This window comes from Rhopalosiphum maidis, chromosome 3 (genome assembly GCF_003676215.2).
Source record: "Rhopalosiphum maidis isolate BTI-1 chromosome 3, ASM367621v3, whole genome shotgun sequence".
NCBI lineage: Eukaryota > Metazoa > Arthropoda > Insecta > Hemiptera > Aphididae > Rhopalosiphum > Rhopalosiphum maidis.
The window spans coordinates 61,709,566-61,730,106 of NC_040879.1; the positions used below are offsets into that span (position 1 = coordinate 61,709,566).

At 26.2% G+C, this 20,541-nt stretch overlaps 1 long non-coding RNA gene across 1 annotated transcript in view; it reads right to left on the bottom strand.

The window, feature by feature from the left end:
- The window catches only part of LOC113556284, a 107,048-nt gene that overhangs the window by 75,545 nt on the left and 10,962 nt on the right, over window positions 1–20,541 (bottom strand). The gene's annotated exons all lie outside the window — the stretch shown is intronic.

The window sequence follows — 20,541 nt, forward strand, 5'->3', positions numbered from 1 at the left end:
ATTTATGTATAGTCTAAATAAAAGATTTTTATAGCATAGGTAAATAAGAAGAATAAAAATTACAAGCTAAAAGTGTTAACTAATCTTTTATTCATATATATAACAAATAACAATTGTTTCACAACTATTAATTTATTATCAATTATATTCAATAACCATTACACACACACTGCAGAAATCCAATATTATTATCAGTATCTTCTAGTTTATTTTCAAAATAAAATGTTGATACTTTCCCCAAAGTGGTATGACTGCAAATTTCTGTCTCAGCAAGCCTTGGGTGAACTGCTGCACTGCAATCTGAAAAAAGGTAGTCAGTTAAATTTGTAAGATTGGTGGAGAATTAATTGAGAAATGAGTGTTTCATAAGCAGTTTAAAATATGAATTTATAACACGAGTCAAAATTGTCATTTAAAAGCATGTATATAGTGTTTATGAAGTATAAGCATCAATGAATTACATGGAAGTTAATAAAGTTGAATAAGAATCATTTACATAATTTAATGGTGTTGGTTTCATGTCAATTAATTGAGAATTGAGTGTTTCATAAGCCATAAAAAATTTGAATTTTTAATATACTCCAATATTATCATATAAAAACAAGTTTTATAGTGTTTATGAAGTATTGGCTTAAATGAAATGTATGAAAGTAATTAATGCTAAATAAGAAACATATTCTCTTTCTAGTGGTCAAGGTTTCAAGATACTAACATGAGAATTGAGTATTTTATAAGCAATTAAAAAAATGAATTTGTAAAATACGTCAAATTTACCATATAAAAACATGTTTTATAGAGTTTATGAAACATTGGCTTAAATGTAATGTATGAAAGTAATTAATGCTAAATCAGATCCAATTTCTCTTTCTAGTGGTCAAGGTTTCAAGATACTAACATGAGAATTGAGTGTTTCATAAGCCATAAAAAATTTGAATTTTTAATATACTCCAAATTTACCATATAAAAACAGGTTTTATAGTGTTTATGAAGTATTGGCTTAAATGTAATGTATGAAAGTAATTAATGCTTAATCAGAAACATATTCTATTTCTAGTGGTGAAGGTTTCAAGATACTAACATGAGAATTGAGTATTTTATAAGCAATTAAAAAAATGAATTTGTAAAATACGCCAAATTTACCATATGAAAACATGTTTTATAGAGTTTATGAAACATTGGCTTAAATGTAATGTATGAAAGTAATTAATGCTAAATCAGATCCAATTTCTCTTTCTAGTGGTCAAGGTTTCAAGATACTAACATGAGAATTGAGTGTTTCATAAGCCATAAAAAATTTGAATTTTTAATATACTCCAAATTTACCATATAAAAACATGTTTTATAGTGTTTATGAAGTATTGGCTTAAATGTAATGTATGAAAGTAATTAATGCTTAATAGGAAACATATTCTATTCCTAGTGGTGAAGGTTTCAAGATACTAACATGAGAATTGAGTATTTTATAAGCAATTAAAAAAATGAATTTGTAAAATACGCCAAATTTACCATATAAAAACATGTTTTATAGTGTTTATGAAGTATTGGCTTAAATGAAATGTATGAAAGTAATTAATGCTAAATCAGATCCAATATCTCTTTCTAGTGGTCAAGGTTTCAAGATACTAACATGAGAATTGAGTGTTTCATAAGCCATAAAAAATTTGAATTTTTAATATACTCCAAATTTACCATATAAAAACATGTTTTATAGTGTTTATGAAGTATTGGCTTAAATGTAATGTATGAAAGTAATTAATGCTTAATAAGAAACATATTCTATTTCTAGTGGTGAAGGTTTCAAGATACTAACATGAGAATTGAGTATTTTATAAGCAATTAAAAAAATGAATTTGTAAAATACGTCAAATTTACCATATAAAAACATGTTTTATAGAGTTTATGAAACATTGGCTTAAATGTAATGTATGAAAGTAATTAATGCTAAATAAGAAACATATTCTCTTTCTAGTGGTCAAGGTTTCAAGATACTAACATGAGAATTGAGTATTTTATAAGCAATTAAAAAAATGAATTTGTAAAATACGTCAAATTTACCATATAAAAACATGTTTTATAGAGTTTATGAAACATTGGCTTAAATGTAATGTATGAAAGTAATTAATGCTAAATCAGATCCAATTTCTCTTTCTAGTGGTCAAGGTTTCAAGATACTAACATGAGAATTTAGTGTTTCATAAGCCATAAAAAATTTGAATTTGTAAAATACGTCAAATTTACCATATAAAAACATGTTTTATAGAGTTTATGAAACATTAGCTTAAATGTAATGTATGACAGTAATTAATGCTTAATAAGAAACATATTCTATTTCTAGTGGTGAAGGTTTCAAGATACTAACATGAGAATTGAGTATTTTATAAGTAATTAAAAAAATGAATTTGTAAAATACGTCAAATTTACCATATAAAAACATGTTTTATAGAGTTTATGAAACATTGGCATAAATGTAATGTATGAAAGTAATTAATGCTAAATCAGATCCAATTTCTCTTTCTAGTGGTCAAGGTTTCAAGATACTAACATGAGAATTTAGTGTTTCATAAGCCATAAAAAATTTGAATTTGTAAAATACGTCAAATTTACCATATAAAAACATGTTTTATAGTGTTTATGAAGTATTGGCTTAAATGTAATGTATGAAAGTAATTAATGCTTAATAAGAAACATATTCTATTTCTAGTGGTGAAGGTTTCAAGATACTAACATGAGAATTGAGTATTTTATAAGTAATTAAAAAAATGAATTTGTAAAATACGTCAAATTTACCATATAAAAACATGTTTTATAGAGTTTATGAAACATTGGCTTAAATGTAATGTATGAAAGTAATTAATGCTAAATCAGATCCAATTTCTCTTTCTAGTGGTCAAGGTTTCAAGATACTAACATGAGAATTTAGTGTTTCATAAGCCATAAAAAATTTGAATTTGTAAAATACGTCAAATTTACCATATAAAAACATGTTTTATAGAGTTTATGAAACATTAGCTTAAATGTAATGTATGAAAGTAATTAATGCTAAATCAGATCCAATTTCTCTTTCTAGTGGTCAAGGTTTCAAGATACTAACATGAGAATTGAGTGTTTCATAAGCCATAAAAAATTTGAATTTTTAATATACTCCAAATTTACCATATAAAAACAGGTTTTATAGTGTTTATGAAGTATTGGCTTAAATGTAATGTATGAAAGTAATTAATGCTTAATCAGAAACATATTCTATTTCTAGTGGTCAAGGTTTCAAGATACTAACATGAGAATTGAGTATTTTATAAGCAATTAAAAAAATGAATTTGTAAAATACGCCAAATTTACCATATAAAAACATGTTTTATAGAGTTTATGAAACATTGGCCTTAATGTAATGTATGAAAGTAATTAATGCTAAATCAGATCCAATTTCTCTTTCTAGTGGTCAAGGTTTCAAGATACTAACATGAGAATTGAGTGTTTCATAAGCCATAAAAAATTAGAATTTTTAATATACTCCAAATTTACCATATAAAAACATGTTTTATAGTGTTTATGAAGTATCAGCATCAACAAAAATACATGCAAGTTAATAATGCTAAATAAGAATCATTTACTTAATTCATTGGTCTTGGTTTCATGATACTAATTTTTTGTTTCACTAGTATTAATTTGCTATCAATTATATTCAATAACCATTACACACACATTGCATAAATCCAATATTATTATCAATATCTTCTAGTTTATTTTCAAAATAAGATGTTGATACTTTCCCAAAGTGGTATGATTGCAAATTCCTGTCTCAGCAAGCCTTGAATGAACTGCTGCACTGCAATCTGAAAAAAATGTAGTCAGTTAAATATGTAAAATAAGTGGAGAATTAATTGAGAATTGAGTGTTTCATAAGCAGTTTAAAATATTAATTTATAACACTAGTCAAAATTGTCATTTAAAAGCATGTTTATAGTGTTTATGAAGTATCAGCATCAATGAATTACATGGAAGTTAATAATGCTAAAAAAGAATCATTTACTTAATCCAATTGTCACTACTACACACCATAAGGAAAACGAAAATAATTCTATAACAACTAGTGCGTGGACAACACTGGATAATTTAGAAATTGAAACAATCAAAACAAAAACTAACAGACAACCTTCATTTTTAATACAAAATAATTGAAAACTATTTACAGTTGAAACTTTAACACAAGTACGAATGTAAAACTGTAAAAAGATACGAAATTTAAGCATAAACAGATGATAACAAATAATAATTATGATAAGCCATAAAAGATTGTACAAATTAACAGAATGTTTTGTACTTTTAAAAAAAGAATACACTTGTACAATAACTGAAAAATACCCCTTTTCCATATGAATTTGATGATAAATTTAAATCATTTTCTTAATGCATTGGTCGAGGATCAGGACACTGACTTGTGTTAACTTCGGGCGTAAAATATGAACAATTCGTTGATATTATAAATATTCTTTCGTAAATGTACAAGATATTCGGTCAAAAGCCTAATAAATATACCGCCCCACTCCGGAGACCAGTGGAACGGTGAACGGCACACAACCAACTAGATTCTTCCTGTGGCAGGTCAGCCGTCGACCAAGGTATGGGGAACCTCCCGCCCACTGTTGGTGTTAATATCGACTTAATGATTAATTCTTCTATAAACAGTTGAAAATGTGAATTTGTAATTTTTATCAAAATTATCATTTATGTATAGTCTAAATAAAAGATTTTTATAGCATAGGTAAATAAGAAGAATAAAAATTACAAGCTAAAAGTGTTTACTAATCTTTTATTCATATATATAACAAATAACAATTGTTTCACAACTATTAATTTATTATCAATTATATTCAATAACCATTACACACACATTGCAGAAATCCAATATTATTATCAATATCTTCTAGTTTATTTTCAAAATAAGATGTTGATACTTTCCCAAAGTGGTATGATTGCAAATTCCTGTCTCAGCAAGCCTTGAATGAACTGCTGCACTGCAATCTGAAAAAAATGTAGTCAGTTAAATATGTAAAATAAGTGGAGAATTAATTGAGAATTGAGTGTTTCATAAGCAGTTTAAAATATTAATTTATAACACTAGTCAAAATTGTCATTTAAAAGCATGTTTAAAGTGTTTATGAAGTATCAGCATCAATGAATTACATGGAAGTTAATAATGCTAAAAAAGAATCATTTACTTAATCCAATTGTCACTACTACACACCATAAGGAAAACGAAAATAATTCTATAACAACTAGTGCGTGGACAACACTGGATAATTTAGAAATTGAAACAATCAAAACAAAAACTAACAGACAACCTTCATTTTTAATACAAAATAATTGAAAACTATTTACAGTTGTAACTTTAACACAAGTACGAATGTAAAACTGTAAAAAGATACGAAATTTAAGCATAAACAGATGATAACAAATAATAATTATGATAAGCCATAAAAGATTGTACAAATTAACAGAATGTTTTGTACTTTTAAAAAAAGAATACACTTGTACAATAACTGAAAAATACCCCTTTTCCATATGAATTTGATGATAAATTTAAATCATTTTCTTAATGCATTGGTCGAGGATCAGGACACTGACTTGTGTTAACTTCGGGCGTAAAATATGAACAATTCGTTGATATTATAAAAATTCTTTCGTAAATGTACAAGATATTCGGTCAAAAGCCTAATAAATATACCGCCCCACTCCGGAGACCAGTGGAACGGTGAACGGCACACAACCAACTAGATTCTTCCTGTGGCAGGTCAGCCGTCGACCAAGGTATGGGGAACCTCCCGCCCTCTGTTGGTGTTAATATCGACTTAATGATTAATTCTTCTATAAACAGTTGAAAATGTGAATTTGTAATTTTTATCAAAATTATCATTTATGTATAGTCTAAATAAAAGATTTTTATAGCATAGGTAAATAAGAAGAATAAAAATTACAAGCTAAAAGTGTTAACTAATCTTTTATTCATATATATAACAAATAACAATTGTTTCACAACTATTAATTTATTATCAATTATATTCAATAACCATTACACACACACTGCAGAAATCCAATATTATTATCAGTATCTTCTAGTTTATTTTCAAAATAAAATGTTGATACTTTCCCCAAAGTGGTATGACTGCAAATTTCTGTCTCAGCAAGCCTTGGGTGAACTGCTGCACTGCAATCTGAAAAAATGTAGTCAGTTAAATTTGTAAGATTGGTGGAGAATTAATTGAGAAATGAGTGTTTCATAAGCAGTTTAAAATATGAATTTATAACACGAGTCAAAATTGTCATTTAAAAGCATGTATATAGTGTTTATGAAGTATAAGCATCAATGAATTACATGGAAGTTAATAAAGTTGAATAAGAATCATTTACATAATTTAATGGTGTTGGTTTCATGTCAATTAATTGAGAATTGAGTGTTTCATAAGCCATAAAAAATTTGAATTTTTAATATACTCCAATATTATCATATAAAAACAAGTTTTATAGAGTTTATGAAACATTGGCTTAAATGTAATGTATGAAAGTAATTAATGCTAAATCAGATCCAATTTCTCTTTCTAGTGGTCAAGGTTTCAAGATACTAACATGAGAATTTAGTGTTTCATAAGCCATAAAAAATTTGAATTTGTAAAATACGTCAAATTTACCATATAAAAACATGTTTTATAGAGTTTATGAAACATTAGCTTAAATGTAATGTATGACAGTAATTAATGCTTAATAAGAAACATATTCTATTTCTAGTGGTGAAGGTTTCAAGATACTAACATGAGAATTGAGTATTTTATAAGTAATTAAAAAAATGAATTTGTAAAATACGTCAAATTTACCATATAAAAACATGTTTTATAGAGTTTATGAAACATTGGCTTAAATGTAATGTATGAAAGTAATTAATGCTAAATCAGATCCAATTTCTCTTTCTAGTGGTCAAGGTTTCAAGATACTAACATGAGAATTTAGTGTTTCATAAGCCATAAAAAATTTGAATTTGTAAAATACGTCAAATTTACCATATAAAAACATGTTTTATAGAGTTTATGAAACATTAGCTTAAATGTAATGTATGAAAGTAATTAATGCTAAATCAGATCCAATTTCTCTTTCTAGTGGTCAAGGTTTCAAGATACTAACATGAGAATTGAGTGTTTCATAAGCCATAAAAAATTTGAATTTTTAATATACTCCAAATTTACCATATAAAAACAGGTTTTATAGTGTTTATGAAGTATTGGCTTAAATGTAATGTATGAAAGTAATTAATGCTTAATCAGAAACATATTCTATTTCTAGTGGTGAAGGTTTCAAGATACTAACATGAGAATTGAGTATTTTATAAGCAATTAAAAAAATGAATTTGTAAAATACGCCAAATTTACCATATGAAAACATGTTTTATAGAGTTTATGAAACATTGGCTTAAATGTAATGTATGAAAGTAATTAATGCTAAATCAGATCCAATTTCTCTTTCTAGTGGTCAAGGTTTCAAGATACTAACATGAGAATTGAGTGTTTCATAAGCCATAAAAAATTTGAATTTTTAATATACTCCAAATTTACCATATAAAAACATGTTTTATAGTGTTTATGAAGTATTGGCTTAAATGTAATGTATGAAAGTAATTAATGCTTAATAGGAAACATATTCTATTCCTAGTGGTGAAGGTTTCAAGATACTAACATGAGAATTGAGTATTTTATAAGCAATTAAAAAAATGAATTTGTAAAATACGCCAAATTTACCATATAAAAACATGTTTTATAGTGTTTATGAAGTATTGGCTTAAATGAAATGTATGAAAGTAATTAATGCTAAATCAGATCCAATATCTCTTTCTAGTGGTCAAGGTTTCAAGATACTAACATGAGAATTGAGTGTTTCATAAGCCATAAAAAATTTGAATTTTTAATATACTCCAAATTTACCATATAAAAACATGTTTTATAGTGTTTATGAAGTATTGGCTTAAATGTAATGTATGAAAGTAATTAATGCTTAATAAGAAACATATTCTATTTCTAGTGGTGAAGGTTTCAAGATACTAACATGAGAATTGAGTATTTTATAAGCAATTAAAAAAATGAATTTGTAAAATACGTCAAATTTACCATATAAAAACATGTTTTATAGAGTTTATGAAACATTGGCTTAAATGTAATGTATGAAAGTAATTAATGCTAAATAAGAAACATATTCTCTTTCTAGTGGTCAAGGTTTCAAGATACTAACATGAGAATTGAGTATTTTATAAGCAATTAAAAAAATGAATTTGTAAAATACGTCAAATTTACCATATAAAAACATGTTTTATAGAGTTTATGAAACATTGGCTTAAATGTAATGTATGAAAGTAATTAATGCTAAATCAGATCCAATTTCTCTTTCTAGTGGTCAAGGTTTCAAGATACTAACATGAGAATTTAGTGTTTCATAAGCCATAAAAAATTTGAATTTGTAAAATACGTCAAATTTACCATATAAAAACATGTTTTATAGAGTTTATGAAACATTAGCTTAAATGTAATGTATGAAAGTAATTAATGCTAAATCAGATCCAATTTCTCTTTCTAGTGGTCAAGGTTTCAAGATACTAACATGAGAATTGAGTGTTTCATAAGCCATAAAAAATTTGAATTTTTAATATACTCCAAATTTACCATATAAAAACAGGTTTTATAGTGTTTATGAAGTATTGGCTTAAATGTAATGTATGAAAGTAATTAATGCTTAATCAGAAACATATTCTATTTCTAGTGGTCAAGGTTTCAAGATACTAACATGAGAATTGAGTATTTTATAAGCAATTAAAAAAATGAATTTGTAAAATACGCCAAATTTACCATATAAAAACATGTTTTATAGAGTTTATGAAACATTGGCCTTAATGTAATGTATGAAAGTAATTAATGCTAAATCAGATCCAATTTCTCTTTCTAGTGGTCAAGGTTTCAAGATACTAACATGAGAATTGAGTGTTTCATAAGCCATAAAAAATTAGAATTTTTAATATACTCCAAATTTACCATATAAAAACATGTTTTATAGTGTTTATGAAGTATCAGCATCAACAAAAATACATGCAAGTTAATAATGCTAAATAAGAATCATTTACTTAATTCATTGGTCTTGGTTTCATGATACTAATTTTTTGTTTCACTAGTATTAATTTGCTATCAATTATATTCAATAACCATTACACACACATTGCATAAATCCAATATTATTATCAATATCTTCTAGTTTATTTTCAAAATAAGATGTTGATACTTTCCCAAAGTGGTATGATTGCAAATTCCTGTCTCAGCAAGCCTTGAATGAACTGCTGCACTGCAATCTGAAAAAAATGTAGTCAGTTAAATATGTAAAATAAGTGGAGAATTAATTGAGAATTGAGTGTTTCATAAGCAGTTTAAAATATTAATTTATAACACTAGTCAAAATTGTCATTTAAAAGCATGTTTAAAGTGTTTATGAAGTATCAGCATCAATGAATTACATGGAAGTTAATAATGCTAAAAAAGAATCATTTACTTAATCCAATTGTCACTACTACACACCATAAGGAAAACGAAAATAATTCTATAACAACTAGTGCGTGGACAACACTGGATAATTTAGAAATTGAAACAATCAAAACAAAAACTAACAGACAACCTTCATTTTTAATACAAAATAATTGAAAACTATTTACAGTTGTAACTTTAACACAAGTACGAATGTAAAACTGTAAAAAGATACGAAATTTAAGCATAAACAGATGATAACAAATAATAATTATGATAAGCCATAAAAGATTGTACAAATTAACAGAATGTTTTGTACTTTTAAAAAAAGAATACACTTGTACAATAACTGAAAAATACCCCTTTTCCATATGAATTTGATGATAAATTTAAATCATTTTCTTAATGCATTGGTCGAGGATCAGGACACTGACTTGTGTTAACTTCGGGCGTAAAATATGAACAATTCGTTGATATTATAAAAATTCTTTCGTAAATGTACAAGATATTCGGTCAAAAGCCTAATAAATATACCGCCCCACTCCGGAGACCAGTGGAACGGTGAACGGCACACAACCAACTAGATTCTTCCTGTGGCAGGTCAGCCGTCGACCAAGGTATGGGGAACCTCCCGCCCTCTGTTGGTGTTAATATCGACTTAATGATTAATTCTTCTATAAACAGTTGAAAATGTGAATTTGTAATTTTTATCAAAATTATCATTTATGTATAGTCTAAATAAAAGATTTTTATAGCATAGGTAAATAAGAAGAATAAAAATTACAAGCTAAAAGTGTTAACTAATCTTTTATTCATATATATAACAAATAACAATTGTTTCACAACTATTAATTTATTATCAATTATATTCAATAACCATTACACACACACTGCAGAAATCCAATATTATTATCAGTATCTTCTAGTTTATTTTCAAAATAAAATGTTGATACTTTCCCCAAAGTGGTATGACTGCAAATTTCTGTCTCAGCAAGCCTTGGGTGAACTGCTGCACTGCAATCTGAAAAAATGTAGTCAGTTAAATTTGTAAGATTGGTGGAGAATTAATTGAGAAATGAGTGTTTCATAAGCAGTTTAAAATATGAATTTATAACACGAGTCAAAATTGTCATTTAAAAGCATGTATATAGTGTTTATGAAGTATAAGCATCAATGAATTACATGGAAGTTAATAAAGTTGAATAAGAATCATTTACATAATTTAATGGTGTTGGTTTCATGTCAATTAATTGAGAATTGAGTGTTTCATAAGCCATAAAAAATTTGAATTTTTAATATACTCCAATATTATCATATAAAAACAAGTTTTATAGTGTTTATGAAGTATTGGCTTAAATGAAATGTATGAAAGTAATTAATGCTAAATAAGAAACATATTCTCTTTCTAGTGGTCAAGGTTTCAAGATACTAACATGAGAATTGAGTATTTTATAAGCAATTAAAAAAATGAATTTGTAAAATACGTCAAATTTACCATATAAAAACATGTTTTATAGAGTTTATGAAACATTGGCTTAAATGTAATGTATGAAAGTAATTAATGCTAAATCAGATCCAATTTCTCTTTCTAGTGGTCAAGGTTTCAAGATACTAACATGAGAATTTAGTGTTTCATAAGCCATAAAAAATTTGAATTTGTAAAATACGTCAAATTTACCATATAAAAACATGTTTTATAGAGTTTATGAAACATTAGCTTAAATGTAATGTATGACAGTAATTAATGCTTAATAAGAAACATATTCTATTTCTAGTGGTGAAGGTTTCAAGATACTAACATGAGAATTGAGTATTTTATAAGTAATTAAAAAAATGAATTTGTAAAATACGTCAAATTTACCATATAAAAACATGTTTTATAGAGTTTATGAAACATTGGCTTAAATGTAATGTATGAAAGTAATTAATGCTAAATCAGATCCAATTTCTCTTTCTAGTGGTCAAGGTTTCAAGATACTAACATGAGAATTTAGTGTTTCATAAGCCATAAAAAATTTGAATTTGTAAAATACGTCAAATTTACCATATAAAAACATGTTTTATAGAGTTTATGAAACATTAGCTTAAATGTAATGTATGAAAGTAATTAATGCTAAATCAGATCCAATTTCTCTTTCTAGTGGTCAAGGTTTCAAGATACTAACATGAGAATTGAGTGTTTCATAAGCCATAAAAAATTTGAATTTTTAATATACTCCAAATTTACCATATAAAAACAGGTTTTATAGTGTTTATGAAGTATTGGCTTAAATGTAATGTATGAAAGTAATTAATGCTTAATCAGAAACATATTCTATTTCTAGTGGTGAAGGTTTCAAGATACTAACATGAGAATTGAGTATTTTATAAGCAATTAAAAAAATGAATTTGTAAAATACGCCAAATTTACCATATGAAAACATGTTTTATAGAGTTTATGAAACATTGGCTTAAATGTAATGTATGAAAGTAATTAATGCTTAATAAGAAACATATTCTATTTCTAGTGGTGAAGGTTTCAAGATACTAACATGAGAATTGAGTATTTTATAAGCAATTAAAAAAATGAATTTGTAAAATACGTCAAATTTACCATATAAAAACATGTTTTATAGAGTTTATGAAACATTGGCTTAAATGTAATGTATGAAAGTAATTAATGCTAAATCAGATCCAATTTCTCTTTCTAGTGGTCAAGGTTTCAAGATACTAACATGAGAATTTAGTGTTTCATAAGCCATAAAAAATTTGAATTTGTAAAATACGTCAAATTTACCATATAAAAACATGTTTTATAGAGTTTATGAAACATTAGCTTAAATGTAATGTATGAAAGTAATTAATGCTAAATCAGATCCAATTTCTCTTTCTAGTGGTCAAGGTTTCAAGATACTAACATGAGAATTGAGTGTTTCATAAGCCATAAAAAATTTGAATTTTTAATATACTCCAAATTTACCATATAAAAACAGGTTTTATAGTGTTTATGAAGTATTGGCTTAAATGTAATGTATGAAAGTAATTAATGCTTAATCAGAAACATATTCTATTTCTAGTGGTCAAGGTTTCAAGATACTAACATGAGAATTGAGTATTTTATAAGCAATTAAAAAAATGAATTTGTAAAATACGCCAAATTTACCATATAAAAACATGTTTTATAGAGTTTATGAAACATTGGCCTTAATGTAATGTATGAAAGTAATTAATGCTAAATCAGATCCAATTTCTCTTTCTAGTGGTCAAGGTTTCAAGATACTAACATGAGAATTGAGTGTTTCATAAGCCATAAAAAATTAGAATTTTTAATATACTCCAAATTTACCATATAAAAACATGTTTTATAGTGTTTATGAAGTATCAGCATCAACAAAAATACATGCAAGTTAATAATGCTAAATAAGAATCATTTACTTAATTCATTGGTCTTGGTTTCATGATACTAATTTTTTGTTTCACTAGTATTAATTTGCTATCAATTATATTCAATAACCATTACACACACATTGCATAAATCCAATATTATTATCAATATCTTCTAGTTTATTTTCAAAATAAGATGTTGATACTTTCCCAAAGTGGTATGATTGCAAATTCCTGTCTCAGCAAGCCTTGAATGAACTGCTGCACTGCAATCTGAAAAAAATGTAGTCAGTTAAATATGTAAAATAAGTGGAGAATTAATTGAGAATTGAGTGTTTCATAAGCAGTTTAAAATATTAATTTATAACACTAGTCAAAATTGTCATTTAAAAGCATGTTTAAAGTGTTTATGAAGTATCAGCATCAATGAATTACATGGAAGTTAATAATGCTAAAAAAGAATCATTTACTTAATCCAATTGTCACTACTACACACCATAAGGAAAACGAAAATAATTCTATAACAACTAGTGCGTGGACAACACTGGATAATTTAGAAATTGAAACAATCAAAACAAAAACTAACAGACAACCTTCATTTTTAATACAAAATAATTGAAAACTATTTACAGTTGTAACTTTAACACAAGTACGAATGTAAAACTGTAAAAAGATACGAAATTTAAGCATAAACAGATGATAACAAATAATAATTATGATAAGCCATAAAAGATTGTACAAATTAACAGAATGTTTTGTACTTTTAAAAAAAGAATACACTTGTACAATAACTGAAAAATACCCCTTTTCCATATGAATTTGATGATAAATTTAAATCATTTTCTTAATGCATTGGTCGAGGATCAGGACACTGACTTGTGTTAACTTCGGGCGTAAAATATGAACAATTCGTTGATATTATAAAAATTCTTTCGTAAATGTACAAGATATTCGGTCAAAAGCCTAATAAATATACCGCCCCACTCCGGAGACCAGTGGAACGGTGAACGGCACACAACCAACTAGATTCTTCCTGTGGCAGGTCAGCCGTCGACCAAGGTATGGGGAACCTCCCGCCCTCTGTTGGTGTTAATATCGACTTAATGATTAATTCTTCTATAAACAGTTGAAAATGTGAATTTGTAATTTTTATCAAAATTATCATTTATGTATAGTCTAAATAAAAGATTTTTATAGCATAGGTAAATAAGAAGAATAAAAATTACAAGCTAAAAGTGTTAACTAATCTTTTATTCATATATATAACAAATAACAATTGTTTCACAACTATTAATTTATTATCAATTATATTCAATAACCATTACACACACACTGCAGAAATCCAATATTATTATCAGTATCTTCTAGTTTATTTTCAAAATAAAATGTTGATACTTTCCCCAAAGTGGTATGACTGCAAATTTCTGTCTCAGCAAGCCTTGGGTGAACTGCTGCACTGCAATCTGAAAAAATGTAGTCAGTTAAATTTGTAAGATTGGTGGAGAATTAATTGAGAAATGAGTGTTTCATAAGCAGTTTAAAATATGAATTTATAACACGAGTCAAAATTGTCATTTAAAAGCATGTATATAGTGTTTATGAAGTATAAGCATCAATGAATTACATGGAAGTTAATAAAGTTGAATAAGAATCATTTACATAATTTAATGGTGTTGGTTTCATGTCAATTAATTGAGAATTGAGTGTTTCATAAGCCATAAAAAATTTGAATTTTTAATATACTCCAATATTATCATATAAAAACAAGTTTTATAGTGTTTATGAAGTATTGGCTTAAATGAAATGTATGAAAGTAATTAATGCTAAATAAGAAACATATTCTCTTTCTAGTGGTCAAGGTTTCAAGATACTAACATGAGAATTGAGTATTTTATAAGCAATTAAAAAAATGAATTTGTAAAATACGTCAAATTTACCATATAAAAACATGTTTTATAGAGTTTATGAAACATTGGCTTAAATGTAATGTATGAAAGTAATTAATGCTAAATCAGATCCAATTTCTCTTTCTAGTGGTCAAGGTTTCAAGATACTAACATGAGAATTTAGTGTTTCATAAGCCATAAAAAATTTGAATTTGTAAAATACGTCAAATTTACCATATAAAAACATGTTTTATAGAGTTTATGAAACATTAGCTTAAATGTAATGTATGACAGTAATTAATGCTTAATAAGAAACATATTCTATTTCTAGTGGTGAAGGTTTCAAGATACTAACATGAGAATTGAGTATTTTATAAGTAATTAAAAAAATGAATTTGTAAAATACGTCAAATTTACCATATAAAAACATGTTTTATAGAGTTTATGAAACATTGGCTTAAATGTAATGTATGAAAGTAATTAATGCTAAATCAGATCCAATTTCTCTTTCTAGTGGTCAAGGTTTCAAGATACTAACATGAGAATTTAGTGTTTCATAAGCCATAAAAAATTTGAATTTGTAAAATACGTCAAATTTACCATATAAAAACATGTTTTATAGAGTTTATGAAACATTAGCTTAAATGTAATGTATGAAAGTAATTAATGCTAAATCAGATCCAATTTCTCTTTCTAGTGGTCAAGGTTTCAAGATACTAACATGAGAATTGAGTGTTTCATAAGCCATAAAAAATTTGAATTTTTAATATACTCCAAATTTACCATATAAAAACAGGTTTTATAGTGTTTATGAAGTATTGGCTTAAATGTAATGTATGAAAGTAATTAATGCTTAATCAGAAACATATTCTATTTCTAGTGGTGAAGGTTTCAAGATACTAACATGAGAATTGAGTATTTTATAAGCAATTAAAAAAATGAATTTGTAAAATACGCCAAATTTACCATATGAAAACATGTTTTATAGAGTTTATGAAACATTGGCTTAAATGTAATGTATGAAAGTAATTAATGCTAAATCAGATCCAATTTCTCTTTCTAGTGGTCAAGGTTTCAAGATACTAACATGAGAATTGAGTGTTTCATAAGCCATAAAAAATTTGAATTTTTAATATACTCCAAATTTACCATATAAAAACATGTTTTATAGTGTTTATGAAGTATTGGCTTAAATGTAATGTATGAAAGTAATTAATGCTTAATAGGAAACATATTCTATTCCTAGTGGTGAAGGTTTCAAGATACTAACATGAGAATTGAGTATTTTATAAGCAATTAAAAAAATGAATTTGTAAAATACGCCAAATTTACCATATAAAAACATGTTTTATAGTGTTTATGAAGTATTGGCTTAAATGAAATGTATGAAAGTAATTAATGCTAAATCAGATCCAATATCTCTTTCTAGTGGTCAAGGTTTCAAGATACTAACATGAGAATTGAGTGTTTCATAAGCCATAAAAAATTTGAATTTTTAATATACTCCAAATTTACCATATAAAAACATGTTTTATAGTGTTTATGAAGTATTGGCTTAAATGTAATGTATGAAAGTAATTAATGCTTAATAAGAAACATATTCTATTTCTAGTGGTGAAGGTTTCAAGATACTAACATGAGAATTGAGTATTTTATAAGCAATTAAAAAAATGAATTTGTAAAATACGTCAAATTTACCATATAAAAACATGTTTTATAGAGTTTATGAAACATTGGCTTAAATGTAATGTATGAAAGTAATTAATGCTAAATAAGAAACATATTCTCTTTCTAGTGGTCAAGGTTTCAAGATACTAACATGAGAATTGAGTATTTTATAAGCAATTAAAAAAATGAATTTGTAAAATACGTCAAATTTACCATATAAAAACATGTTTTATAGAGTTTATGAAACATTGGCTTAAATGTAATGTATGAAAGTAATTAATGCTAAATCAGATCCAATTTCTCTTTCTAGTGGTCAAGGTTTCAAGATACTAACATGAGAATTTAGTGTTTCATAAGCCATAAAAAATTTGAATTTGTAAAATACGTCAAATTTACCATATAAAAACATGTTTTATAGAGTTTATGAAACATTAGCTTAAATGTAATGTATGAAAGTAATTAATGCTAAATCAGATCCAATTTCTCTTTCTAATGGTCAAGGTTTCAAGATACTAACATGAGAATTGAGTGTTTCATAAGCCATAAAAAATTTGAATTTTTAATATACTCCAAATTTACCATATAAAAACAGGTTTTATAGTGTTTATGAAGTATTGGCTTAAATGTAATGTATGAAAGTAATTAATGCTTAATCAGAAACATATTCTATTTCTAGTGGTCAAGGTTTCAAGATACTAACATGAGAATTGAGTATTTTATAAGCAATTAAAAAAATGAATTTGTAAAATACGCCAAATTTACCATATAAAACATGTTTTATAGAGTTTATGAAACATTGGCCTTAATGTAATGTATGAAAGTAATTAATGCTAAATCAGATCCAATTTCTCTTTCTAGTGGTCAAGGTTTCAAGATACTAACATGAGAATTGAGTGTTTCATAAGCCATAAAAAATTAGAATTTTTAATATACTCCAAATTTACCATATAAAAACATGTTTTATAGTGTTTATGAAGTATCAGCATCAACAAAAATACATGCAAGTTAATAATGCTAAATAAGAATCATTTACTTAATTCATTGGTCTTGGTTTCATGATACTAATTTTTTGTTTCACTAGTATTAATTTGCTATCAATTATATTCAATAACCATTACACACACATTGCATAAATCCAATATTATTATCAATATCTTCTAGTTTATTTTCAAAATAAGATGTTGATACTTTCCCAAAGTGGTATGATTGCAAATTCCTGTCTCAGCAAGCCTTGAATGAACTGCTGCACTGCAATCTGAAAAAAATGTAGTCAGTTAAATATGTAAAATAAGTGGAGAATTAATTGAGAATTGAGTGTTTCATAAGCAGTTTAAAATATTAATTTATAACACTAGTCAAAATTGTCATTTAAAAGCATGTTTAAAGTGTTTATGAAGTATCAGCATCAATGAATTACATGGAAGTTAATAATGCTAAAAAAGAATCATTTACTTAATCCAATTGTCACTACTACACACCATAAGGAAAACGAAAATAATTCTATAACAACTAGTGCGTGGACAACACTGGATAATTTAGAAATTGAAACAATCAAAACAAAAACTAACAGACAACCTTCATTTTTAATACAAAATAATTGAAAACTATTTACAGTTGTAACTTTAACACAAGTACGAATGTAAAACTGTAAAAAGATACGAAATTTAAGCATAAACAGATGATAACAAATAATAATATGATAAGCCATAAAAGATTGTACAAATTAACAGAATGTTTTGTACTTTTAAAAAAAGAATACACTTGTACAATAACTGAAAAATACCCCTTTTCCATATGAATTTGATGATAAATTTAAATCATTTCTTAATGCATTGGTCGAGGATCAGGACACTGACTTGTGTTAACTTCGGGCGTAAAATATGAACAATTCGTTGATATTATAAAAATTCTTTCGTAAATGTACAAGATATTCGGTCAAAAGCCTAATAAATATACCGCCCCACTCCGGAGACCAGTGGAACGGTGAACGGCACACAACCAACTAGATTCTTCCTGTGGCAGGTCAGCCGTCGACCAAGGTATGGGGAACCTCCCGCCCTCTGTTGGTGTTAATATCGACTTAATGATTAATTCTTCTATAAACAGTTGAAAATGTGAATTTGTAATTTTTATCAAAATTATCATTTATGTATAGTCTAAATAAAAGATTGTTATAGCATAGGTAAATAAGAAGAATAAAAATTACAAGCTAAAAGTGTTTACTAATCTTTTATCATATATATAACAAATAACAATTGTTTCACAACTATTAATTTATTATCAATTATATTCAATAACCATTACACACACACTGCAGAAATCCAATATTATTATCAGTATCTTCTAGTTTATTTTCAAAATAAAATGTTGATACTTTCCCCAAAGTGGTATGACTGCAAATTTCTGTCTCAGCAAGCCTTGGGTGAACTGCTGCACTGCAATCTGAAAAATGTAGTCAGTTAAATTTGTAAGATTGGTGGAGAATTAATTGAGAAATGAGTGTTTCATAAGCAGTTTATAAAATATGAATTTATAACACGAGTCAAAATTGTCATTTAAAAGCATGTATATAGTGTTTATGAAGTATAAGCATCAATGAATTACATGGAAGTTAATAAAGTTGAATAAGAATCATTTACATAATTTAATGGTGTTGGTTTCATGTCAATTAATTGAGAATTGAGTGTTTCATAAGCCATAAAAAATTTGAATTTTAATATACTCCAATATTATCATATAAAAACAAGTTTTATAGTGTTTATGAAGTATTGGCTTAAATGTAATGTATGAAAGTAATTAATGCTAAATAAGAAACATATTCTCTTTCTAGTGGTCAAGGTTTCAAGATACTAACATGAGAATTGAGTATTTTATAAGCAATTAAAAAAATGAATTTGTAAAATACGTCAAATTTACCATATAAAAACATGTTTTATAGAGTTTATGAAACATTGGCTTAAATGTAATGTATGAAAGTAATTAATGCTAAATCAGATCCAATTTCTCTTTCTAGTGGTCAAGGTTTCAAGATACTAACATGAGAATTGAGTGTTTCATAAGCCATAAAAAATTTGAATTTGTAAAATACGTCAAATTTACCATATAAAAACATGTTTTATAGAGTTTATGAAACATTGGCTTAAATGTAATGTATGAAAGTAATTAATGCTAAATAAGAAACATATTCTCTTTCTAGTGGTCAAGGTTTCAAGATACTAACATGAGAATTGAGTATTTTATAAGCAATTAAAAAAATGAATTTGTAAAATACGTCAAATTTACCATATAAAAACATGTTTTATAGAGTTTATGAAACATTGGCTTAAATGTAATGTATGAAAGTAATTAATGCTAAATCAGATCCAATTTCTCTTTCTAGTGGTCAAGGTTTCAAGATACTAACATGAGAATTGAGTGTTTCATAAGCCATAAAAATTTGAATTTGTAAAATACGTCAAATTTACCATATAAAAACATGTTTTATAGAGTTTATGAAACATTGGCTTAAATGTAATGTATGAAAGTAATTAATGCTAAATCAGATCCAATTTCTCTTTCTAGTGGTCAAGGTTTCAAGATACTAACATGAGAATTGAGTGTTTCATAAGCCATAAAAAATTTGAATTTTTAATATACTCCAAATTTACCATATAAAAACATGTTTTATAGTGTTTATGAAGTATTGGCTTAAATGTAATGTATGAAGTAATTAATGCTAAATCAGAAACATATTCTATTTCTAGTGGTGAAGGTTTCAAGATACTAACATGAGAATTGAGTATTTTATAAGCAATTAAAAAAATGAATTTGTAAAATACGCCAAATTTACCATATAAAAACATGTTTTATAGTGTTTATGAAGTATTGGCTTAAATGAAATGTATGAAAGTAATTAATGCTAAATCAGATCCAATATCTCTTTCTAGTGGTCAAGGTTTCAAGATACTAACATGAGAATATTGAGTGTTTCATAAGCCATAAAAAATTTGAATTTTTAATATACTCCAAATTTACCATATAAAAACATGTTTTATAGTGTTTATGAAGTTTGGCTTAAATGTAATGTATGTAAAATACTCAAA